Here is a 26,148-nt window from a genome sequence, read left to right as displayed (position 1 = left end):
CCTTGACAGTATCTGAGCGGAAGGAAATTTTCCCCATCTCACAGGGCTGTCCACTGGAAGCCGGGACGTGGAGGTCCACTGTAGAGCAGAGACTTGACATGCTGAACGCTCCTCCCGCACCTTGCTCTACACCCCACGAAACGGGGAGACGCTGGTCCCGTTGAAGCTTCGATGGCTTTTCAGTGTTATTCTAAGAAGGGAAAATAAGCATGAAAGATTCAAGGGGGAAATGGACTATTCCTTAATTGTTTATGCCTTTAATTGACGTGTATGGCACTTGGTTTTTATTTCTTTTCAATGTGGCATGCAAAAAAAAAAAATACAAAAACCTGCTTATGGTTTAAAGAACAAAGATAAACTTGCCTGATTGAAACGGCGGCGGCGGCGGCGGTGGGGGGGCGGTGAAAAAATTGCAGCAGGTATTTCAAGTGCTTACTATGACAAAATCATTGTCACAGAGACTGCCCATCACTTATACTTAAAGTGACTAATTCGAGAAAGAGGCACGGTTTCGCTGTTCTCAAGCCAGACTAACGCAGATATAGTATATTGCCCGCGACTCTGACCCTCATCCCCGTTGGTCAGCCAGAGAGAATTATCTACTAATGAAAAGCATAAAAATTAAGAAGAGCTAAGAAAAGGGGAAAGTAGAGACCATTAAAGTAAAATAGGAATCTTTAAGACAGTAAAATAGTGCCAACTGTATCACAAAAAGGGAAGGTGCAGGGAAAAAAAAATATTTCCATTGAAAACTTACTCATAGCCCTCTGCTTTTTAACATGCACGATGTATCAATCATTGGTTGTCAAGGGAAAAAAGCCCACTGCAAAAGAATTCCTATTAGCTTTAGAAATAGCAGTTTTAAGAAGTAGTTTTTTCATAACTTCATCCAGTCCCCAACCTCATTTTGGGTTAAATCTTATTCGGAGGAAAAGCACTTGGTTTAGCTATGTCCTGTCTCATTTTCACAAAACCTCTTCTAATGAGATGAGTTTTAGTGTTGCTGTGTCTATTAAGGTAAGAAATGAAGAAATAGAAAATCCACTTTTTGTAACTTTGCACTTCTTGGGACTAATGCTTCCAGTACTGGGTTCTAGATGTTAATTAACAGGCCATTATTAAGAAAAAAAGCTTTTACACAATTTGACAAAAAAAAAAGAAAAAGAAAATACAGTTAAATAAGAACAAGAAAAAAATCACCTATAACCCCATCGCCTTAAGCTATCCACTGTTAACACGCCTTAAAAAGAAAACAAAATTATTTGGCACACACCTTGTAGAACCCCACCAGGGCTGTCGTAATTCAGGCCTTCTCTCATTTTTTATTTTGTGACAGTTTCTGGTGATTTTCTACAGATAGATGGGTTGATATCTTTACTCGTGCCCTGGAAGAGAGAGGATCTTTTTAACATTAAATGTCTCAATCTCCTCACTGGAAATTTTCTTTTCTTAAGATGAACCAAAAGGTACCTAATTCTTCTTTGTATTACTGTTTCTACAAATGTCAAGAAAGTCCTTTCTGATTTTCTGTGTCATAGCATGAACCCCACCCTTTATAGACACAAGAGCTAACACTGCATCGTTTTCACCTAAGACCTAAAACTTTAAAGGCAAAGATTCTCTTTCTCCAATAATTTTAGACAGCCTTCTGGTATGTCATCTTGGCCACCTTTTAAGTTGAAAGAAATAAGAATAGTTAAAAGAACTTTAGAAAAAAAAGAAAGAAAAAAAGAAAGAAAAGGACTAGGGATGGAGAAACTACTGATAAATGAAGAGGCAAAGAGATCAGTAAAGTGCTGAAAGAAAACCCCAAAACATAATCTCGCATATGTAAAAAGAGTCTTGCATATGTGTCAATAGAATACATATATAAGCTGTGGGGGAAAAGTAGTCAATAAATTGTGCGTGATGATTTTTAGCTTATCAGAGAAAAATTTTTTTCACGCCTTATAACAAATGAAATCCTAGATAAATTAAAGAAATATTTTTGAAAAATTAATTAAATAACGAGAACATATTTCTGCATATTTATCTAGATACAGGCAGATTTTCTGTACTTTACAGTAATAGAAGAAATTACAGAATACAAAGTCAATACATTGAAATATAGAGAAAAATAAAATTTTTATATGTCAAAAATGATCATAAACAATCAGCAAAAAGGACAAAAAGCAAACTGATAAGAAGATGTATTTTTTCAAATATTAAGGCACAAAATGAGTAACCTTAATATATAATGTGTCTAATTAGTCTGTAAATAATTTTCAGCCTTACCAGTAAATACAAAGTATCAGAGGCCTAACAAGATAGCATGATTTTTAAATGACATTAGTCAGTTCAGTCAGTTTCAGAAAGACATCAATATACTGTTAATATAAATTGATACGGCTTTCTTGGTGATAGGTACTAAAGTCTTGAAAATGATGATACTCTTTGATTTGGTAATCCTACTTCCAGTAGATTATTCTAAGGAAATAATTTAAAAAGTAAAGATTAATGCACACAAAAACCATGTTTATTTAATACTATTTATAATGGCTAAAATTCTAAACACTCTGAATGTCCTTTATTAGGAAAATCATTAATAAATTATAGTCATATGATCGCAAATTATACTGCCATTAAAATAATATTTAAAGAATTAATAAACACATGAGAAGATATTTTTGATTGAACAAAAAGTAGTATGTGAAATTCTATGCACAGAATGATTTTAGTTGTGAAGATTTTTAAAAGCGTAGGAAAAAATAGAAAAAATACTGGCAAGAACCCTCCCTGGATGTTAGTGGTGGTTACATTTGGCTAATAAGATAATATGATGTGGTGATATTTTGTATGCTTCTTTTAACTTCTTTCTAAGTTTCAAATTTTCGACCAGGTATATATGTATTATTTTTAGAACCTTTTAAAATATAAGAAAAATCAAACCACAAAAACAAAAAAGAGCCAATGGTAGGCATCCTTTTCCTTCAGAAATCTACGTCTTGTACTGGTTAGTAGGGATAATCAGATACTTCTAAGCCAAGAGTGGTACTATTACCTACTTTTAGTCAAGTTCACTCCAGAGGGCAGATTGCTAGATGATTCTGGGGGGCGGGGGTTCACTATTAAAAGTAATTGCAAAAACCGCAATTACTTTTGCATCAACCTAATACTTTCTCTTCTTCCCCTTTCTCAGGTTTTAGTTTCCTCTTCTCTTTTATTCCTTCCTCCCACATTTGATGCAAGTAAGAGCCAGGGGAATGTAAGCATCACATCCCTACCTCTTTCTAAGCATAGAAAGATGGGATTGTTTTCACCTGTCTTCCAAGCCTGGGTGGACAGACAGAAAATGAAGAACATGGGTTTCTTGTTCAGGAAAGGGAAGAAGTGGTTTCTGTGAGACGTGGGTGAACTTCTTTAGTTCTCATTCTTGCAGAACTAAGGTTTCTAGATATGCACAGAACACTCTTCCTCAAGGAGTTCATTTGAGAATCAGACAGAGAGACTATTTAACCTGAAGAGAGCTTTTGGCGTTTTAAAATGGTAAGTCTTACAGACTCCATAACCACTACCACTGCTACCACCACAACCACAGAGAGAGCCAGATCTGAAAATACATGAACTGATCTGAAAATACAGGAACTGAAAATTCAGTCAGTCAAATTTGGAGTTGATTTGGGCAGAGGATAGGAGATGAACAGGCTGAGGATATTTCTCCAGCCAAGACAAGAGTGCAGCATTTTTTTTAGTTGAAATTAAAAACAAAATGCAGAGTGTACTTTGTCCCACTCATTTACCCTAACGATCTTCAGCTTGTCTCTGTTTCTAAGGAAATGGAGGGCCCAAGTCTCTGATTCATTTCTGGAATGCCACATAGCACCCTTGGATGAAAGCTCCTCTATCCAAGATGACTTTGGAAATGCCTTTTAAAGTGTTCTTTCCCTTTACATCTTGGAGTTCCATTTTGATGGCAGAAAGTATATTTTAATCAATAGAGGCAAATGCAATTAACATCTGAGTACACAGATTTTGAATATGTCTGGCAAGAAACACCTTAATAAAGATGACAACTTGACAACCTCCTACAATTTATTACATAATTAATTGTGGCTATTTTTTAAATGTCTAGAACCCAGGAACCAGGAAACTCTAGCTTTTAAAATCAAATTATCTTTGCATTCAGTGCTCCCCCTTTCTCCCTTCTCCACACCAAAAAAAAATCTAATTTATTCCAAAACACAGAATTCAGCAATATACTACCATCACCCTAAGGTTTAACATTCTTTCTGCTAAGAATAAGTTAAAACAGCACATTATCCTCAAATTTGGAGGGTAGGAAGAGAAATATATGGGAAGATATAACAGCTATCCTTAAATTGCAATTTGAGGGCCACCGTCATTTGCATTCTGCTTGCCCTGAGGCGGCACATGGATGTGCAGAGTCATGGTGGCGGCAGCCTGGCCTGGGTGAGAGAAACCATTAAAGGGAAGCAGAGGGGCAGGCCGTGCTCCGTGGGTTTCATTAGCTTACTCCTTGTGTAGGAGGCAAAAGGTATCTGCAGGGCTCTGGGCTTGCTAACCAAACCGTTAGTCGCTTAGAAACAGCAAGAAGTTCACTAGTGAGATGTTTATCACATACCTGGAACAAGAGTTGACTTTCTGTGAAACATCATTCTGGAATGAAAGCCAAATTGATCTCTCTGCTATTCAGTTGAGGCTGAAAAAACAATCACGTCAGAATTAGTAAGGCAAAAGACAAAGAGAGAGAAATGAAAACAAGCCGGTATTCAATAGGGCTGGGGGGAAAATTACCTGGGCTTCAGTAATTACAGAAAAGTTGGGGTTTTGAGAAGGTAAAAAAGTGGGCCAGGCGCAGTGGCTCACGCCTGTAATCCCAGCACTTTGGAACACCAAGGCGGGCGGATCACGAGCTCAAGAGATTGAGACCAGCCTGGCCAACATGGTGAAACCCCATCTCTACTAAAAACACAAAAATTAGCTGGGCGTGGTGGCGGGTGCCTGTAGTCCCAGCTACTCGGGAGGCTGAGGCAGGAGAATCGCTTGAACCCGGGAGGGGGAGGTTGCAGTGAGCCGACACTGCGTCCCTGCACTCCAGCCTGGCAACACAGCGAGACTCCAGCTCAAAAAAAAGAAAAAAAAAAAAATGGTAGCACTGCTTCTCTCAGAAAGACAAATGTCTGGAATACCCAAGTGGCACTGAATGTCTCAGGTCACTGAGAGAGGCTGGACAGAGGACTGTGGGAAAGTGCAAGTACTAGGTGACTTTAAAGGACATCCCAAAAGTCCAGGTTGCAGTGATTTTTAATGAGAATCTGCATGCTTTGTATCTTTTTTACGTATTCTAAAAATAATAGACAATTACAATTATTTTAAAACTCCATCATTACAGAAAAACATAACGTTAAAAAGACCCCACCCAGAGATTATCACTGTGAAAAGCTGGGGGTATTCTTCATATTTCTAAAGAATATGCTAACATATATTTTAGTCTGTATATGTATATTTAATTCTTTGCTTCAACAAGCCGTTGAAAAGGATGCTCAGTTTGCAACTTCACAGCCACGTGAAGAAGAAAAGAATATTTAGGGACCACTGGTACATAATACCTTGCATCTCTCTGCAGCATATGAAATTGAGTTTCAACCCTATTTAAAGAAGAATTTCCCTGGTAAAAATACCTTTATATACATTCTCAGGTTGGAGGAAGATAAAAGAAACTACATATGAGATTTGGGCTGGGCAGTTTATTTTAATCATGGTTCCTTTTAATTACTCAGCAATTTCAGGCAATCATCCACTTTCACACTATAGTTTTCCCTTGTATACAATGGGAAAAGGGATAGAAAATCTGAACTTGGGGACTTGGTCTCTGAGCACTGCTACCAACTATACCTGCCTTTTGGCAAATACCCAACTCTTCTCAGCTGAGGTCACACATTCTGCCAGCTCTCAGGAACCAGGGGGCTTAATTACCTGTATTTTCAAAGACCTCTGAACTCTCTTAGGAAGGGGGCTATTTAAGTTCAGCGTCACATTATCCAGTTCCTGAAGCATTCATTTTATAGAGATAGGGAGGAAAAGTTCAGAGATTGAGCTGTGCTCCAAAGGAAGTTTGGAAAAACGTTTTCTATATATTATAAGTTAAAGAAATGCTTTGTGGTTTGAGAAAAATCACACTATACTTCCACACAAATAACATACATCTCAGAAATAAAATGCTTAAATTAAATATTAATTTAAGATCATCAAAATTCGAACTGGCACATGTTCACCTTCTCCTTCCTTTACTGCAAGGTGCTCTGTGGTTATCTGCTACCAACACAAACCCGTGTAAAGTGCAGCATTGCTGCTGTCACTTTATAGGTGCTGCTGTGGCATGACCTGGTCTGCATATTCTCAGATCTCAGAGCCAGCACCAGATTGTGATGAAGTTTCCACAAAAATGAGGGCAATCCATTGTAAAGCTGCCAACTTTATTTAAAAAATAAAGAAGAGTGTGTCCTTCCTACTTTTGGGGTATTGAAATGTTGCTTTCTTTTATGAATTAATGGTAATTGAAGATGGTAGCTGTGGGGTTTTTTTAAACACCCTTTTTTGATCAGATTTAAACTTGGCAACAGTATATTGATCTTCTCACAATTTCCCAATTTCCTTTTCTTTTCTTTTTGGATTTTACTGGCCTGCAAAATCCAGTCTCTGGAAAACATCGGTCTATGGCTAATTCTGTCCATATGGTAATAGAGAGAATGCAGATAATCACCATTTTTAGCTCAAAGTAGCAAATCCCTCCCCTCCCAAAACTTGTGCCTCAGCTAATGATAAGTAGGACACCCGATGCGTGTGAGTTGTATTTCTCCCTCCACCCTCTAATAGGAGTCCTAAAATTAAGCCACAGAAGGTCAGAAAAGAATGAAGCAAGGGGAAAAATAATAATAATAAATAAACCAGCTGGTTAATGGACTCAGTGTCGATGAACAATGAATAAAAGTATGTCCTATCATTATTTGGAATATACTAAAAAATTATTCATTGTGTATTTGAAATTCAAATTTAACTGGGAACTCTGCATTTTCTCTGGCCAACCTACACCTAAGTCTATCTGACCCTTTAGAAAATACATAGATAGTGAGGCCGGGCGCAGTGGCTCATGCCTGTAATCCCAGCACTTTGGGAGGCAGAGGTGGGCAGAGCGCGAGGTCAGGAGATCGAGACCATCCTGGCTAACACAGTGAAACCCCATCTCTACTAAAAATAGAAAAAATTAGCCGGGTATGGTGGCAGGTGCCTGTAGTCCCAGCTACTTGGGAGGCTGAGGCAGGAGAATGGCGTGAACCTGGGAGGCGGAGCTTGCAGTGAGCCGAGATGCGCCACTGCACTCCAGCCTGGATGACAGAGTGAGACTCCGTCTAAAAAAAAAAAAAAAAAAAAAAAAAAAGCATAGGTAGTGAAACATGAATTTAAGTAGCTACTACACATAAATAGTTATTAATAAAATACTCTTTTGGTTCTCTTGGGGCTTTCTAGTTTTCTTGTCTACGTGTGAAATATTTAGATTATTGGGTTTTTATAAAAGTATACCCACCTTCTATTAAACCCGGAGAAGAGTAAAGCGAGTTAACTTGCCCGGTTGGCTTACCTTGTAAAGGAGTTGATAGCCAGTGTTTACAAGCAGGCCCTGCCAAATCGCCCCAGCAGCCCACCTGTGAGCTGGCTTTTCAGATGCTGCAGAGTAATTCCCTCTAACCCACACTGAAGCTCCAGGATCTGAAAGTTTGTGGGTGAGAAGTGAGGAAAGCCAGGATCCTGTGAGGTTGCCCTTAGCCGTACTGGGCATGCGGCCAGCGCACATATTCTTTGTTTCTTGTTTTCCCCTCCGATGTTAAAACTAATACAAAGTTAAAAGCTCTACTTTTTTTTGTTTTTCAGTATTCTACCTGGCAAAGGTAGAGTTCCTCCACCTTACTGCAAAACAAAAGTAATAATAAAACTGTCAAGTAGTGCGTAACCTCTCTGGTAATATTTGCAGGGAAATTACTTTCCATCTACAAAGTTGACACCTATTTTCTGTTAGGGAAACGAATTGATATGAGCTGGAGATTGGCAGGGAAGTAAGAGTCTGGGTCAGATACCTGTTGTGCATTTCATTAAAATGCCTAGGAGTGTGGATGGTGTTTTTTCTTTTCCTTGACCACCTCAAGGTTGTTATAGAAGTAATATGAGGGGGAAAACTGCGAACAGTGCTTATGGGAGCAAAAATCAAAATGTGGAATCAGAGGCAGTTTTAGTGGTCAGTCAGTCACATAGCCCCAGATGCGCTGCTTAGGATTGGGAAAAGAAAGCTGGGTTAGAAAGCCTCATGCTGCTGGCCGGGTGCAGTGGCTTATGCCTGTAATCCCGCACTTTGGGAGGCCGAGGTGGGTGGATCACCTGAGGTCAGGAGATAGAGACCATCCTGGCCAACATGGTAAAACCCCGTCTCTACTAAAAATACAAAGATTAGCTGGGTGTGGTGGTGGGTGCCTGTAATCCCAACTACTCGGGAGGCTGAGGCAGGAGAATCGCTTGAACCCAGGAGGTGGAGGAGGTTGCAGTGAGCCAAGATTGTGCCACTGTACTCCAGCTTGGTGACAGAGCGAGACTCCGTCTCAAAAAAAAAAAAAAAAAAAAAAAAGCCTCATCCTGGCCCAAATGCCATCTACCAGTGTGACTTTGGGCAGTTTGTGTTGTCCTCTGCCCATCAGTTTCCTCCTTTGCAAATGAAGGGCTTGGACAGGCTAACACCTGGGTTGTCTTAGCCCTGTATCTCTAAGGAGGTACAGAGGAGAAAGGAGTTCCTCAGCTGTATATGAGACTCACCCACTTACCTGCTGGGACTTCAAAGGCTACAGATTTGAAATAACAAAGACACACTCCTTGGTTTCTTGGTCTGACCTTCAGAAACACAAGTGCAGCCATTCTTTTTGCCTTCCACTGCCCACCGCTACCTTTTCAGAAGACGGTTGGTTGGACCATGTGCTTGGTCCTCCCAGGAGCCTGGGGAGCTCCATTGCTAATGGTTCCCTTGGACGCTGTACACACATGTAATTGTTATCTTTCTTTTTCAAAGCTGTTACTTAGGTTGGATGAAAAATAGCAGAGTTCAGCCATCGTGATTATTTATACGGGCACACAAAGACAAGACACACCACTCTTTTTGTTACTAAATCATACTCTGGAGTCTCAGAGTTTCTTTGCCATATGCTTTCCGAGGCTTTTCCCACTGGGCTGGTTCTGGACAGAATCTGTATAAAACACTGCCCTTTTGGTCAGCAGTTCACAATGAACTTGGATGGGAAAAATATATACTTTCCAAATCAGGGAATGTATATCCTGATTCTGTCCTTTGCATCAGTGTAGAACTCATGGTGGAAAAGATCGAAGATTTCTATGGGGTTCTTTCCATTCTGAGCCCTGAAGCTCATTATCTCATTTTTCTAGGTTTCCTCATGTGACGGCTGTCCTTTTTTATAGCCCAGTAGCCAAATCATAGGTCTTCCATTTTATCTTTGTCATTCAGAAGTATTCACCAGAGTTCCCTTTTTCTTCTTGGGCTTGTGACAACACCATGGAAGTTAGGCTGGGTTCCACCCTTGCCTGCCAACAGCTTTTGTGTTACTTTCATTCATGGAATACATTCTCAGTGTTGATTTATGTAGACACTCCTATAGCCCTTGGCCCTCCCTTGACCTCAGTTTTTCCTAATCCCCCCATCTTTTTCCTGTGAATGCTGGCTGGCCTTTCCAAGATGGAAAATCACGGGACGACCCGTACATCTGTGCAGCCCACACCTAGTACATTGCTGGCCTTTGCCCAAATTATGCCACCCTATTTGGTATGACCTGACACCATTGTGATCAGTCTGATGACCTGGCAGCATCCCATCTGCCTACCCAGTTCACTCTTGCTCCATGTCAGTGCCTCTTACAGCAACCCCTCACGTATCTTCTTGTCACTGTCTCATGCTTTCTCAGTCTCAGCCAATATCAGCCCATTCATTGATTCAGCACGATAATTTGAGAACCACTATGTGCTCTACCAGAGTGAATAACAAAATGCAGTACTTCCCCTCAAGGAGCTTAGACTCTAATGAGAAAGACCGACAATAAAGAATAAACAGTCAGCCAGGAGCAGTGGCTCACGCCTGTAATCCCAGCACTTTGGGAGGCCGAGGTGGGCAGATCATGAGGTCAAGAGATGGAGATCATCCTGGCCAACATGGCAAAACCCCGTACCTGCTAAAAATACAAAAATTAGCTGGGCGTGGTGGTGCATGCCTGTAGTCCCAGCTACTTGGGAGGCTGAGGCAGGAGAATCGCTTGAACCCGGGAGGCGGAGGTTGCAGTGAACCGAGATCACACCACTTCATTCCAGCCTGGCAACAGAGCAAGACTCTGTTTCAAAAAAAAAATAAATAAACAGTCAATCTTTATAAACATTGACAAAGCTGTGAAGAAAACAATCAGGGTGCTGTGAGACAGAGTGGCAGGTGGAGCCTATCTTAGATAGTGTAGGTCTGCAGAGGTCAGATTTAAGCCAACGCCTCAAGAATGAGAAGCCTGCCAGCCATGAGAGAAGAGGGGTAGAAATACCTCTGGACTTCAGGCTCAGCATGTGAGCAGACCCTAGCTCAGGGAAAAGCTCCTTGTGCTTGAGAACCAAAAAGGGCCTCTCTAAACCCACCCCCTTTCCAGACACCTCTTTCACACAGATGCTGACTTCACCTGCTCATTCTGATTAATTCATCTCCTGAGCTGCAATAGGTCATTCTCTGGGTTCTCCTTACTTGACATTTGGGTGCATACTGTCTTTTGTTATTCAGCTGTGTGGAAGATCTTTACAGGACTTGAGTTCCTTTCTTCACCTCTCCAAGGGCATCAGTCAGGCTTCTATTTATATAGAAGATGCTGAAGAAATACTTGAATTCTATTCAGTTCAATAAACATTAATTAAATGCCTGGTCTGTGCTAGGTGGTACATGCTGGGTATTTAATTCAGTGCTGGTGTTTAAAAATAACCAAGCCTGGCAAGATGGCAAGACCCTGTCTGTATTTTAAAAATGTAAAAATTAGCTGGGTGCAGTAAACATACCCATGGTCCTAGCTACTTCAGAGGCTGAGGCACGAGGATCCCTCGAGCCCGGGAGTTTGAGGCAGCAGTGATTTATGACAGTGCCACAGCACTGCAGCCTGGGTGACAAAGCAAGACCCCATCTCCAAAAGAATAAATAAATAAAATAAACAAACCCCAGTCTAACCATGAGAAAAACATCACACAAACCCATTAAGGGATATTCTGCAACACTGCTGACCGGTACTCCTCAAAACAGGCAAGATCATCAAAAACAAGGAAAGTTAGAGAAACTGACCACAGACCAGAGGAGGCGAAGGAGACATGACAGCTAAACATAATGTGAGATCAGATGGGATCCTGCAACAGGAAGAGGACACCAGGTAAAATCTAGTGAAATAAACTGCGAAATAATCAGTAACATACCAATGTTGATTCCTTAGTTGTAACAAACATACCATAGTAAAGCAATATGTTAACCAGACAATAAAGTATACAGGCATTGTCTGTACTATTTTTACAACTTTCTGTAACTCTAAAACTATCCTAAAATAGTTTATTTAAGTTAAAAAATAAATAATTAAGACATGTTCCCTGCTCTCTATAAGCTTACACTCCAGGAGAGGAAACATACGTCTAAACAAATATTTGCAACTCAGTATGATAAGGGTAACAATAGAAATGTATGCCAAGTACAAAAGTAGTCCATATGAAGCCATGATTATCTCAAATTTAGAGAATAAATCACTGAGGAGGGCAATGCCTGGAGCTGGGTTTTGAGGGATTAATAAGAGTTTGAAGAATGTGAAAGACGCTTGGAAAAGGTTAATTTGAGCCTAGGAAAGGGCATTTGACAAAGCATGGAATTTTTTCAAACTATTTGGTATTGAAAAAAGAGAAGAAAGAAAAGAAGAGAGAGGAGCCCAGCTCTGGAATTTAGTCAACAATTATGGGAGAATTGTAAGTACCTCATTCTTTGTGGCTGGGATTCCACTGCCCATGGCAGCAGATTCACAGGGCCTCTGAGCATTATCCCCCAGACTCCTCCCCATCATTCTCCACCCAGCTGTTGGAGCCATCTGTTTGATCACGTTGGACTCCATAGTACACTGGGGCAAGGCACAGCCCCAGTTTCTGGAGGCAGATGGATAACCAGGAAAAGGCATGAATGAGGGGGCCCCAGGAGACAGTGACTTAGAGACTGAGGCAAGAGTGCCGTGGTCAATCACGGGTCATTGTCTTTGAACTGGACAGGCCAGAATGTCTGCCACACCCACACCTGCAGGTGAAGGAGCCAGAAGGTAAGAGCCACTGAGAGCAAGTTCTTTGCTCTGCTGATCACTGTGTATCCTCCCCCCACCACCCACAACCCAATGTCTGGCTTAAAGTCAGTTCTCCAAGAATATCTGACGAGTGAAGGAAAAGATGAAGCCCATGAGGACTGTTACCCTTCAGCCACAGAGGAATGAATCAAAATGGGAACCCGAGGTGGGATGCCCAAGCCAAAGGTCAGGAGGTGACCAGTGAAGTGGCTGGCCTCCAACAGAAGGATGATCTCTCAAGTCCTCTCTTGGGGAAATCTGAACAGGAGGAGGCAGGTAGGCAGCAGCTGAAGCACAGAGATTTGAGGTGGAGAAGGTCATGAATCCCTCTGTAGAAGGTGCTGTTATAAGGAAGCAAAGTCTATGAATGAGCCCAATGGTGGTGAATGAGTGAGTCAGTTAGTATCAGAACTGAGAGGCAAGCATCCAGGGAAAGGCGGTAACCTTAAGGCAGAGAAACTGTTCTGCCCATGAGAGGGACAGCAAGAGAGCAGCAGATTTTCCCGATCCTGTTTCTGTGGGGCTCACCCACTGTATGGTGACAGTGACCTCTACAAGCCTAAATGTCCTATAAAATAGGGGTAATAACAGCAACAGCCTCATGGGTTTATGATGGGGTTGAAAGGAGATAATCCACGCAAAGCACCAAGCACCATGCTGGGCAGCTAAGTAGTTCATCAATGATATTTTTGAGGTTGTTGTTTTATAATTCTTATTAAATTCCATGAGAACGCGGCTACTGTATTACTCCATGTGCATTCTTGCAAGAATCATCCTTTAGTTTGGTGAGTCTTTGTTCCTTGCAACAACAACAACAACAAAATCCGAATTTCAAAACGATCCCTGGTCAGAGTTGCAGGAACTATGAAATATGTTTGACACAGCCCAGTGGAGGCCCTAATCCCTAGGGATCATTTTCCCTGTCAGTCCCAAGAGGGGAATTCCCTGTATGCTCAGATAGATGTTTGACAGTGACATCTTGAAGGTACAGCTTGTGGGCTTCCTGGTTTGGGGAGGTTGAGCTCAAACAGACACCAGGCTACCCACCCTGGGTTGAACTGTGAGGAACTAGAGAAGTCAGAGGCAGGGAAATAGTCATGAGCTAACACAGGCTGAGCATTCCTGGTGTCCCTTTGGGCTCCCTGAGTCAGCAGGGTGCTGAGAAGCCTGTCCCTGCTGAGGAAGGAAGAACATGGGAGCTCTGAAGACACAACTTGTCGACCCCCATCCCTAGAAAATGTTACAAAGCTCATATTTTCACTTTGTTGTTTAATCAGTGGTTTCATACACCATTAGCACTAATTTGTTTTCTGAATAGGACACATAGGTACATGATACAACATTCAAAAGGTACGAAAGGATATAAAGTTAGAGGTGTAAGCCCTATGCCTTAGCCACAGTTACCAATTTTTTATGCAGCCTTCCGAAAATCCATTCTATAAATATGTTAGCATGATGAATTCAAACATACATATTCAAATATATCTGTTTGTACACACTGTTCTGCATCTTGATTTTTTCAATTCACACCACATCTTTAGAGATAATTCCATAGCAATTTTGCGCAGAATTTCCTTGTTCTTTTTAACAACTGTATGATATTCCATTTTAATGATACACCAGACGTTATTTAATCCCCTACTAATAAATTTTTAATTTGTTTTCAGGCTTTGCAAATACAAACAAAGCTACAATGAATATCCTCAAACATGAACCATTTTGCACATATGCAAACAGATGTACAGGATAAATTCCTAGATGCGGAATAGTAGGACAATGGTAAATGCATTTATAATATTATTAGACGTTGCAAAGTGGTCCTTCATGGAGACTTTGCCAGTTTATGTGGCCACCAATAATGTATGTGGGTGCCTGTTGCCCTACAACCTCACCAAACATAATGAATACGTTTTTTACTTAACAAAACAACACAAAAAAAGATTTGTTTTTGTGGCAAATATAAACATGGACAAAAGCCTTTTTTCTGTTTTTTTTGTTTTTTGTTTTTTTTTCTGAAGCCCAGTCTGTGTCTTTCTGCATGTGTCTGTCTCTTAAGTACATGCACACCCACAATCCCTTACCCTCTCTCCATTTGGAGCTTGGTTGAAAAGCTTTAATCTAATTATTTCTTTTCCACATTGTAGCAGGTTTTAGTCTTTGGTGGTTTTAATTTGCAAACGAAGAAAAGTAGTTCTTGGGCAAGTGTTTTCACTAAGCCCTACATTTCCCAATGTAGAGGGTCTTTAAAGCTTTCCAGAAGCGATTGCTGCTCTCAATATGCCAGGGCCCATTTCTTGGTTAATTTTTCCAAAGCCTTGATAATACTGAGGGGAATGATACTGGGGTTGCTAATGCTCAGTATTTACAGAGCTTCTTTGTCTGAGATCTCAAAGCACTTGACAGCATTAAATCATTGTTCCCTTGGCCCTCTCAAAAGCATCTTTGAACACAGATGGATGTTACATAGAAATGAAAGCTGTGCTTTCTATCCAGATTGCCTGAAAGGTGACCAGGAAGAAAATACCAACTAACCAACATAGTTTCTAGCCATAGTAGCATGTCCCTTTATTTACCTCAAACAATTTACCTTTTGTAGATACATTTCCAATGAATAATTGTGTGTGTGTGTGTGTGTGTGTATATATATACAGCAAATATATATATATACATATGCAGCAAATGGAAGAGGACCTCTTCCATACTTGTGGTAATGAGGTTAAATTATATCAGGGGGTCGTGTTCCTGGATTCAAAGGAAGATATGCTAAGGTCTTTAGGCCTCTTGACTCTCTATGGTCTAAGTCTCTGCTAGTCTTTTCTATCAGATAAAATATATAACTATGACCAAACATTGCTTCCAGTGGCCCAGGAAAAGAAAGAAGCGAGAAAGGAAGAGAAGAAGAGAGGGATGTGGAGAAAAAAAGAAGGAAGGAAAGGGGGAAAAAATAAAAACCCTAATTCAGATCTGATGTTTCTTTCCAACGTTGAACAATACCTTATAAATAGAAAGCGCAGCCTGGCCTCATGCCTAATGTTTGATTCCACCAGTGAGTAATTGTTCTATAGAGTATTTCTGTAGTCACCCCACCATAGGCCTCCCCACCCTTTCCCACCCCCTACTCTCCACCTGCTCCATATCCTACACATACCATACACAGAATTTCAACCTTTGAGCAAGAATTTTAGTGGGAAAATGTTGGCAAATATTATCTCATATTTCAGATACAGAAAGCAAGTCACAGAGAAGCTATAACTTATTTAGTGATAAAGATGCTGTGTTAGGCACACATATCTCAAACTGCATCTCCTGGGTCAAAAATGATCAACCAATAGTTTTGATTAAAAAAAAATATTTAATACATAAATAACGTTGAACATCAAAATAAAAGTAAACTTACCGTGGTCCTGCCACCCCAACTAATCATACTGCTTTCATCCCCCTCTGTATCCTTTGTCCATATTCACATAAAGTGGTAACCAGAGCCTACAGCAACATAATGTTATGGGCAACAGCCTGGCTCTGGAGCCAGGCCACTTGTGCTTATATCCAATTCCAGCATTGACTAGCTGGGCCTTAGTTCCCTTGTCTGTTAAATGGGAACATTAGCAGTACCTACCTCATGGTGCTTTCATGGGGGAATCAATGAGATGTCCATGTTAAGTAGTTAGCCAAGTGCCTAGGGTATAGTCAGCCCTTGGTAAATATTAGCTGCTGCTGTTATTGTTTTTAATTTTTGCTTTCTGCTTTTAAAAATGTATCATAAGCAAGTGCAATAGAATTGTAGTTGTTGATAGATCCCAAATCCTTGCTAAGCTGACTGCCCCCTCCTGGGCATTACTAAAGAATTTTAAATATTTTAGACTGACCCCTCTCTAGATTCCTGGGGGTCCGTACACTGCAGAGAGGCAAGCAACATCTTTTGGGCACTCCTCTTTCAGGGACTTTGCAGAGCACACCTGTGGTGGGCTTCACTTGCTATCCTGGCTCTTTTACACTGTAAATTTCAAGGTTTCAGGGAAAAAAAGAAGGGAGTGAATAAGTGAGGCAGGACACATGGAAGACACGGCATTCCTCAGGGTTTGCAGGGTCTCACTGGGTAGCTGCAACCTTGCAATCAAAGATTATGTCCTGGACGGGCATAGTGGCTCACGCCTGTAATCCCAGCACTTTGGGAGACCGAGGTGGGTGGATCACCTGAGGTCAGGAGTTCGAGACCAGCCTGGCCAATATGGTGAAACCCCATCTCTACTAAAAATACAAAAATTAGCCAGGTGTGGTGGTGCATGCCTGTAGTCCCAGCTACTCAGGAGGCTGAGATGGGAGAATCACCTGAGCCCAGGAGGTGGAGGTTGCAGTGAGCCGAGATTTTGCCACGGCACCCCAGCCTGGGTGACAGAGCGAGACTCCATCTCAAAAAATAATTGTTTTAAAATTATGTCCTGAGTATTGCTGATCCTTTTCAGAATGATGGTAATAAAAGGCATTGGCATCTTGGTATTTTATTTCTTTTTGTTTGTTTGAGACAGGGTCTGGCTCATCACCCAGGCTGGAGTGCAGTGATGCAGTCTTGTCTCCCTGAAACCTCTGCCTCACTGCAACCTCCACCTCCCAGGCTCAGGTGATTCTCCCATCTCAGCCTCCTGAGTAGCTGGGACCACAGGCACACACCACCATGCCCAGCTAATTTTTGTATTTTTAGTAAAGACGGGGTTTCACATGTTCCCCAGGCTGGTCTCAAACTCCTGAGCTCAAGCGATCTGCCCACCTCAGCCTCCCAAAGTGCTGGGATTACAGGTGTGAGCCATCACGCCCAGCCTGCATCTTGGTATTTTAGAAGCTGATTTAGTATCTTTTGTATTTTATACATTTTTGTTAACATTTTGTGTTAGTATAATTTCAAACTTATAGAAAAGTTGCAAGTGTAGCATAACTAACTCCCACACACCCTTTATCCAGATTCACTAATTATTAACATTGCGCTCTACTTTCTTTATCATTCTCATCCCCATGTATAAATACTGTTATATATACTATTATAGAGGGAGTATACACATACTATGGGTACTACATGGAGGGAACATTCCGCTTTCCTTTTCTTTGAGTCACAGTTTCACTCCTGTTGCCCAGGCTGGAGTGCAATGGCGCAACCTTGGCTCACCACGACCTCCACCTCCCGGATTCAAGCCATTCTCCTGCCTCAGCCTCCCGAGTAGCTGGGATTACAGGTGCCCGCCACCACGCCCGGCTAATTTTTGTATTTTTAGTAGAGATGAGGTTTCAGCGTCTTGGCCAGGCTGGTCTCAAACTCCTGACCTCAGGTGATCCGCTTGCCTCAGCCTCCCAAAGTGCTGGGATTACAAGTGTGAGTTACCGCGCCCGGCCCCCACCCTTTACTCTTTTTCAGTGTAGATTTCCTAGGAACATAGTCTTTCTCTTCCATGACCACAGTACAATGATCATAATCAGGGAATGTAACATTGATACAATACTGTTCTCCAACCCACAATCTGGTTTTGTATTTTTAAAGCCTCGCTTAAAAAGCAGGTGTGGGACAAAGATGATAAATGTACATCACAGCCTAATTAGGCCACTTATTCACCTGGTGACCTCCCCACTGGAGTCATTCTTCAAAGCCCAGCTCTAACAAGGCACCCCTGCAAGCCTGTGCAGGCTGCTGTCCCCACCTGGCAGAAATAATTCTCTGCCAGGCAGCTCTCTGTGTGTGCCCCGGTTATAGCCCTTCATGTCATAGAGCAACAATTTACTCTCTGGCTCCGCAGTGGACTATGAGCTTCTCTGGGTTTCCAGGGCCTAGTTGGGTAGCTGACAGATAATTGGTGCTTAGGAGATGTTTGTTAAAAAATGGATGGGCAAATAGACAAATGGAAGCCTCTGGTGGGTGGAACTTGATAAAGAGGTTTTTTCTTAAAAAAAAAAAAAAAAAGAAATCTATTCGATGAAAGTTCAGAGATACACAATACAGGGGGTGAAATTATAAGTTCTTCTTAGGAACATCTTAGGGCAAGGAAGACATTGTGTATGGGATCTTGGCTCAAGCCTCACTGCCACTCCCTCAAACTTTTGTCTCCTCCCTCTACGCCAAAGCATAGTAACTGCTGAAAGAATACAGTTATGCGCAGGAAGCGTGTATAGACTAGACTCCCTGAAGAGCCGGTGCCTGTGAGCATAAGAAACGCAGCCCAGGATTGCAGCACTTGGCAGCCCTGGGCTTTCCATCATTCCTGCCACGTTCACATGCAGTAACTTTCCGTGCCGGCTCTGAGCTGCTAGTGGGAGGCGGAGCTCCGGGCTGTGCCCCTCTCCCCAGCAGCCATCAGTGCCAGGGTGCCTGTCAACTGTGCCTTGGACTAACCCGAAAAGCCACACGGCCCAGACCTGGGAGCACTCCAGCTAAACGAGTTTGTGGCAGAACCTGGTAACTTCCAGAGCCTTTGAACTGGAGTGTGGAGCTTACTGCTTTCCCAAACACTTCTCCTGGAAGATACTGTCACCAGCCAGCCCCTTGGTCCCAGCTGCTACTCCCTCCCAGGTCCATGCTGGTGCAAGTGTCACAAAACAGACAGTAGTTGAGTTCAGCCTTTATTGAGCAGCTACTCTGTGGCAGGTACTATGCTAGAATTTGGACATTATCATGTTACTTAATTTTTATTTTCATTTAAAAATACATAGCATTTGCTGCATGCCAAACACTGTTCCAACCACTTTACACATAAGAACTCATTTGATCCTCATGACGGCCTATGAAGTAGGTTCTATTATGATTTCAACTTTTTGGATGTGGAAACTGAAGCACAGAGAGATTAAGTCACCTAAGGGATGAGATGTGGTCCCTGTCCTTATTTGAGCTAATACCATGATGTCTTTTTCCCTTTCACATTTTCTGTGTTATTTTCACTTACTTTCCATTTGATGGTTACCTCAAAAATATTATTCAGATCCATCTATAAATATGCATTAATACTTACTGTGCATCAGATATCCTGGGACTCCAGAGAAGTCTAAAGTAGATTCCTCACTCTAAAAACAACAGAGTTTGGTTAGGGTAACGAAGCATCTATTCTTTAGCTACAAAAGGAGATAGTGAGAGATGCTGACCATGGGACCTTCAGGAGTTGATGGGACAGGAAGACTCTTAGGGGCAGGAATGATTGGGGAAGACGTCAGAGAAGGGGGATGGAGCTCTTGGAAAACTGAATAAATGAACAGAGAGAATCAGCCTTGTGGACTACAGCTGTCTGTCCATTGAGGCCTGCAAAAGCAGGCAAAGATGCGGTACACCTTCTGCAGAAAGTGCCTCAAACAGTGCCCGTGGTTCTGGATCTTAAAAGCGTAAAGCCCTGAGATCTTGAGTGGTTTGGTGGACCTGACAGCTCCTGAGCCACAGTGAACTGGTCAAGATGGATGATCCTCGTGCGCTGATACATTATGACTCATTATGATAAAGTGGCGATACAGAAAATGTGGGGACCAACTTGTAGGCAGAATTCCCGCTTGTATGCAGACAGATTTCAATGCTATGAGATGAGGGGAAGGAGGGAAGCAGCTAATGTGTTTAGTGTTACAGGATTACTACTAAATTTCTCAGTTGACTTATATGTTATGATATTCTTATGCAATGAAATTTTAAAAGATTTTAGGAAACAAAGCAAAACAAATTTTCCTCAGCCCTGATGATTATGAACTGACGTAAAAGGCATCATCATGATACATCATCTGTGAATATGGGTTGCCATATTTGTAGCCCCAAGATAGTTTGTCCCCAAATTGTTCAAATGCAGCTGAGATGGCTGCTGACAGTGCATAAAACTAAATTCAATCCTCAATAATGGGAGGAGTCAGAACTTGTCTTTGTCTCCAAAGAAAGATGATCTATTGAAGAATGTGTGACATTTTTTGTAGTCATTTTGTTACCACGATCATGCTTTAACTCGAAGAAAGCACCACTGAATCCTGGAGTGCACTTTACATTATGAAACATTACAGTAAGCAGTTTATGTCCAACATGATTGCAATTAGAGCTTAGTGAAGCACAAGAAGGGACAATCCATGTAGGATGCATTAGTGTAACTGTGTTTGCCAGGAACAAGTTTTAACCTTTCGTACAGCTGTTGACGGAAAGGTGCCAGTATTCCCTGTGAGAATACCTGTCAAGTTTGCATTTGAACAGGGAACACCTAGTTTATGTTTTTGAAGACCACTCCCTTTTTAAGCTGAGCACCTTTGGGCATGTGTCAGCAAGGAGGTGTTAAGGCAGATGGGAAAAACAAATGCATGAGCTTCAAACCCAGCAGATTAGCAAGATTTGGAGAAATGGCAAGGCAGGAAAAGTTACAAAGAAATCACCTATTCCCATAACATAGAAATGTTGGAAAGTGACATTTGGAGAGTGAGAAGGGGATTATCTTTAACAGGTAAAACTCAAAAGAAGGATGACTTTCTCCTATCCTGAAATGAGAAAATACATTCATTTTTCTTTTTGTCATCAAAGTATAAAGAACATGTTACCTATGTATCCTGCCTCTTATAAAGCTCCTGGAGAATAAACACTTTTTTTTTAAGTTGGGTTCACATATTTTATAGTGAGTTGAAATTTGGTAGGGGCAACTATAACATGAAGTAGGTATCCTGCCTCCTAATATTTTAATCCAGTCATCCAACATTTGACACATTTTTGGGGCACTGCTGTGTGCCAGGTGCCTGGAGTGCAGTACTGAACACAAAGGACAGGCTTCAAGATGTGCTTGTAAGGGATCTGTGTCACCACCTGCTACATGTATCTGTAGGGGCTGTGTGGGTAGACAGGGGTCAGAGCAGAGAGCAATGTAGCAGAGGTTGCCCTTGGCCTTGGCCAAAGTTGATTGAGTCTTGAATGCTGGTACCCAAGCATTACTCTGTCACTGTTTCTGAGGATGATGTTACTGTCAGATTCTTAGAGTCCCCAGTCACCTCTGCCCCACCTCCAGGAACACAAGAGAAGAAAACCAGCCAGGCTAAGTGTTACTGGCCAAGAAAAGAAAGATATGGGTAACTATTAAAAGAACATCTGTTTAACACCTTATCTGTAGCCTGTAGTAGTCTATTCCTATCTGATAATTAAAAATTGCCCTCGGTTACAAGCCCCATTCACTTCTCTATGACTTCTTAGTTTTAAGAACCAGAGTTTGGCTTGCTAAGACTACAGCAAACTTCTCGAGCACCTCTTATCCCTAGCTGCCTCTCTATCTTTCCCCCGTACCCACAGCAACACCCTGACATAGCCAGGCCCAGCCTCTGGAACAGTCCTGCCCAAACTTGGGCTTAGCAGCTGTTGTCAAGAACTAGATGAACTGAGGCTTCCTTCCCACCACAGGGCAAATCTGCGCATTGCCAGGTTTGAAGTTCTTAATGAAGACCAGGCTGTGAAGAAGCTCACAGTTTTAGGTTTCTCTCTCTCTCTCTCTCTCTCTCTCTCTCTCTGTGTGTGTGTGTGTGTGTGTGTGTGTGTGTGTGTGTGTGTGTGTGTGTGTGTGTGTGTGTATTTTTTCTTTACTCTTTCTTCCTTCCTGATTAATATAGCTCATCATCCACTGTGCTATGAATCTGTAACACACATTGAAATTGGCCAATGACAGTTCTGCAGGCAGTCCCTCCGGGGGAGTCTATGGATAGGATGTTCTCCAAGAGGAACTCTCATTGTCACGTTCTGCCTCTTGCGCAGTTGCTTCCTCAGACCTTGCTGCCTTCAAAACTCAGTACAGAGTTCACCCTTTGCTCCTGTGTTTCTGTGGTAAAAATAGGGCCCCCAAATTTCAATGGACCAGGTACGATTTCTTTGCCTCAATTAGTGGACAAGCACTTATTGAAGACTGGGGCTGGGTTCTCTCCCTTGTACGAGTGATTGATTGAGTCAACAAATATGAGCAATAAAATGGCACCTACTGTATACCAGGCACTGTGATGGGTTCTGTGACTATAACACTGAGCCAGACAGATACACTCCCTGTCCTACTGTGCTCACTAGTAAAGAATACATATCATCATATCACCCCTGCCTCTGATAAGTTGTGCTAGGATAGAAAGGAGAGAAAGCTTGGGGCTATTGTGTTGTTGTGGGCTTTTTTGTTTGATTGATTTCAGAAGCAATTCTATATTGTGCAAGTCTTCCCCCAAATGCATTGTCTTTTATATGAATCTTGCCCGTCACAGTAAAAGCATGTACATCAAGTCTTCTTCAATGTATTTTCTCTGAGAACTCAACCTGTTACTTATAGAGGTAGATGTGAGGCTGGTCTGAGAACAAGGGGGGTTTTGAGGACCAGGGGGTTTCCTACAGCCTTTCCCGTGACTCAGCAAATCTTGCAGCTAGTCGAGCTGAACCTGGATGTACCTCACCCGCAGAATGCAGGTATGGTCAGTCTTATTTGTGCAACGCACAAGATTACTCAGGGAAAATCAGTTCATTTGTACCTGAGAAACTTTCTTTCCTAAGCTCTTTTCCTGAAATGCAGTTCTGACATGTTTGGGGTCGGTTTTGGTTCCAAGATCAGAATTTCTTAAACCCCGTGACCCCTGGAATTCTTCACAACTTCCCCCAAACACCCCTCTGCTGCTCTTCCTGGCTCTTGTTTCTTTCTGAGCCTTCACAAGGACTCAAGGAATATTTTCTAACTTTTGGTTCACAACAGATACCAGTAAAACAACAAACAAAACAAAATTTCTCAATCCTCACCAACCAATGACAGCCCTCGTGCAACTGGGAGGTTGCCTGGCAGGTGTGGGAGACGAGATTTTAATAGACAACAAGGTGACAGATGAGAGGGCAGACGCATGCGCTGGCATTAGTCTCACACACGCTGAAGACGCGTCATAGCACCACCCTGAGCACACACACCCTTATGGGATTTGATCAACACTTTTATCAAATCGTTTAACACTGCCAATTCACATGTTCCCTAATTTACCTTGCTCTCGGTTGATCCCGAAACCACAAATACATATGTGTGCCTAAGTTTGTGCATGCATACATTAAACAGGACATAAAGTGTTTTACACATGTGAGTGTATATATGTGGACAAAATTTGAGGTATTTTATAATGCTCTTCACATTGAGTTTTATAAGAGTCCAGTAGAGGTGCATTTGCTTCTCCTGGAGCAATGGCACTTTTTAGAGGAACTAAATTCAGCACCCCCCAAATGAGACATGCTCATAACAATAATGCTTATAGGTTGCTCACACGTGAAGAGCTGGGGCACATGGGTGAATGGAGAGTGAGAAAACAGAGTTATTTTCAAAGCAGCCCTCTCAACCTCCATCCACAGAACTCCATGCAGCTAAGGGGTTTCAGGCGGCAGGGCCTCGTCAGTCATTCCTTGCTCATTAACAAAAGGACTTGTCACCTGAAGAACTGGTTGCCATGCGTTGATTGTTAGGACTTCAGGATAAACAGGTTTCAGCAGTGCACAAAGGTTTTTTGGCAAACAGAAAACATAAACAACTTCCTTATGAGCTGGGCTGGCAGGGAGCAGCTTCTCCGGACCTCTGGGCTATCGTGAGCTCACATTCTTCCTCCGCCCACTGAAGATTGCTCCCTGTTGGTTTTGCTGGGTAAACGTAAATCCCATTATCAGCCTTCTCCTCCCCAGCTGCTGCTGGAGCCCCCGGTACAGAGTTACCTGCTTAGCAAGCTGCCGATAAGTCCTCGGAGGCCCCATCTCGTGAGACTTTGGGGCGAATCTTCCTTCCCCTTCCCATTTTACACTTGTTGCAAGGTGAGGGTTAGAGATACCAGCTGGGGTGTTATTCTTTCCTATTACTGGTTTCCCAGATAAGATAGGCAAACCTTCAGGACTTAGAAGCATTCGATCTCAGGGCTCAGTGGAGAACAGAAGCCACCCAGTGCCCTTTATCTATGTCCCCTGACCCCAAGTGTGGTCAGCATGGGCTATTACAGGATTCGAAATACAGGAATCAGAGCCATCAGCTCTGCCAAGTGCACTAGCACTAAGATGAAGAAACACGAGAGAGCATTAGGACTCGGGCGGCTGTGGATAGTGGCAGCTGATCCACCACCAAGTTCTAGGAAGCAGAAAGGGGGCTGTGTGTGGGGTGGTGCTGTTCTGTTTTCCCTGACAGCTCTTCAACCTATAGCTCCCTGAGCAGGCTGTTCTGGTCTCAACTTGAGCACATAAACTGGGATGGAGCCACAGCCAAGAACTTTGTTAATTTAAGAGAGTTCTTCTCTTTTCTGCTCCCTGCATTGAGAAAAGGTGCGTTATTTGAGAGCTTACTATGCTCCAGGCAGTTTATATGTATGTAAGCATGTCAGTGTCTGTCTGCATGTGTGTGTGTATAATCTCATTTAAACCTTATGATAACTATAAATATTAAGTATCCTATTTCTTGAGAAAACTGAGTTTTAGATGTTAAGCCATTTGCCCAGCACACATGGCTAGTGGGTGGCAGAGATGGGCTTGAAACTTATTCTGTCAAGCCCTGAAGACCTTGTTCTTTCTCCTGTGCCATGCTGCCCCCTCCCCACAAAGGTTCATAGAACCAATGCAGAAGCCATCTCTTTATAAGCCAGATTGTCCATGAACTGCATTCCAAACCTTTGAATGCTTTTCTTGGGACCTTCTCATCAATGCGCCCTATGAATGCCTCTTCTCCTCAAAATTACACAGAAACACTCCAAAAGAATCAACCTTAATGCTCTTTCCTACACAACTAGAACCTTCCAGAGGTTGCATTTGTACTGACTTGCCTTGCTGCTCCAATTTTTTTATTTCCATTTAGGGTCTGCTATCTCCAGGTCTGTTCCCCTCAGCTGAAGGCCCAAGCTCCACAATTGTCCTTCCTTCCTCCCCCCCCCAGCAGTCAATGCCAATGCTTGCATTTCCTCTGTGTGATTAGGAGGAAAGTGCTCCATTAAGCCAAACTGTACTTAACTTCCTGAGATATTATCTTTTTCAACCGATAGACATTGTAGCCTGTCAGCCTAGAAGGATGAATTTCTAATCACACAATTCTCTATTTTCCACTTAAATGTTCAAATGTCCTTTAAGAATAAAGGATTTTACAAAGGAAAAAAATGACCTTTTTTTTTTTTTTAACTAATCTACCAAAAAATTTCCAGTTTTCCTTTTTCATTTTTTATCATATATGTATGTCATTTTCATGTTTTTCCAATTATGGCATAGACTCAATGTTGTATTCTTTTTTTTTCACATAATTTCCCCATATCAGATATCAGTTGTTTGTCTGAAAGAAAGGCTACTGAGGTTGCAGCAGTAAATTTATTGTCCCACAAGGCCTTCCCATGAACTATCTACCTGAGACTTTGAGGGTGCCCTTTTACCAAATAGTAATAAGAAAGTCTTTCTCTTTGACACCTTTTTTTTTTTTTTCAGGTGACTTTGTGGCTGTAATCCTAACACACACACACACACACACACAGACACACACACACACACACAACAAAAAAACAGATATCAAATTGAGATTTTGTGATTATTATTTTCTCTTATATGTTAGTAATTTTTAGGATTTTCAAAAGAGTTCACAAAGAGACATTCATTTAATGAATGCCAGACGTGCCTGGCAACCTGGTGGGCATTTTACAGCAAGTTGTTGTATTTAAATCGTAGAACAACTCCGTGGAAAGGTACTATTACCCTCACAGGTGAGGAAACCGAGGCTCCCAAGGATGAAGCTCCCTG

General features: G+C 42.0%; 1 protein-coding gene and 1 long non-coding RNA gene across 3 annotated transcripts in view; one reads left to right on the top strand and one right to left on the bottom strand.

Annotated features, from left to right (window-relative positions):
* Positions 1 to 26,148, top strand: part of RORA (RAR related orphan receptor A) — a 736,081-nt gene that overhangs the window by 583,909 nt on the left and 126,024 nt on the right. The gene's annotated exons all lie outside the window — the stretch shown is intronic.
* Positions 364 to 10,351, bottom strand: LOC112129018 (uncharacterized). Of its 2 annotated transcripts, XR_008513618.2 has the most exons (5): positions 8,868 to 10,351; positions 7,640 to 7,965; positions 4,622 to 4,699; positions 1,274 to 1,385; positions 364 to 602 (listed from the first exon to the last, which is right to left on the bottom strand). It is a non-coding gene; the product is annotated as an uncharacterized LOC112129018 (long non-coding RNA). The 2 variants fall into 2 exon arrangements; XR_008513617.2 differs by having other exon boundaries at positions 370 to 1,385.

This window comes from Pongo abelii, chromosome 16, assembly GCF_028885655.2.
Source record: "Pongo abelii isolate AG06213 chromosome 16, NHGRI_mPonAbe1-v2.0_pri, whole genome shotgun sequence".
In the NCBI taxonomy this organism is placed as follows: Eukaryota; Metazoa; Chordata; class Mammalia; order Primates; family Hominidae; genus Pongo; species Pongo abelii.
This window is presented reverse-complemented; position numbering and strand designations above follow the sequence as displayed.